Raw genomic sequence first — 1,130 nt, forward strand, 5'->3', positions numbered from 1 at the left:
GCTATATCACAAGATTGTTATGAAACTGAACTCAAATTACAGTTCTATCACTTCTCACCTCTGTGTCCTTGAACATGACACAGAACTCTTAGAACTTCAGTGTCTTTAGTTGCACAATATGTATAATACCTATATCACAGGATTTCTATTACCACCACATGAAATATACACACACATATGTATAGTATACACACACACATACACACACACACAGACACACACACACACATATATATATATAGTAATTCTTAGAACAATTGGTATTGGAACCATGTAACAAATGCTCAATAAATGTGGCTACCAAAGATGATCTTCATTCATTATCACAGCACACTGAAATCAATTCAGGATACTCAAAATGGTACCGTAAATTGCAACACTCTTATGAATTAAAAAAGCTAAGGTTTTCTCGGGTTGGAACATGATGACATCCTATAACATAAAACATTAAAGCAGACAGAAAGAAAATTATAAATTCATTTCATGGCATGGTAAAGGAACTAAGTCCATTAAATGGGCATGTATGACCCCTCAAGGTACACAGACTCAGCCACCACTTAACACTCTGCTTCTGAGCAAATAACTTCACTTTATTAAGATGTACTTTCCTGCTTTCTGAAACAGGAATAACAAGTGATTGTTGCAGAGAAATATAGCTAGGAATGTTCTGAAATTGTTATAAGGAATGCATATGTACATTGATGTTCAGACCGGAAAGCAACCACGGACACAGGGAATGCTTATTTCAAAGACAGAAGAGGGCTCAGCACCTCTAGAGTGAGAGCCCCGAGTGCCCCTTTGCTTTTCCTTTTATTGGCCTTGAGAAACAATTACAGCATAAGAAACAGAAGCACAGTGATTACTTACAGGTCATAAACATTTTCCCCCTATACTATCTAGGTATAAAGTCTTGATAAGGCTACTGACTATCTTCAAGGACATTCTGGGTTTTGGAATTACAAGGTCGAGATGAAGGTTGCTGTGTTAGTCAGTGTGCTGACACCTCCACACGGTTCCTTGTGTGCAAGGAAATTCGTGGCATTCCTCCAACTTGCTTGTGACTTTCCAAAGCAGCTTGTCCAGTTAACTCTATGCTGCCCAATCACTTCTCTTTATACTATTTGGAGATT

This window comes from Nannospalax galili, unplaced genomic scaffold (genome assembly GCF_000622305.1).
Source record: "Nannospalax galili isolate Female #2095 unplaced genomic scaffold, S.galili_v1.0 scaffold290, whole genome shotgun sequence".
Taxonomy (NCBI): Eukaryota; Metazoa; Chordata; class Mammalia; order Rodentia; family Spalacidae; genus Nannospalax; species Nannospalax galili.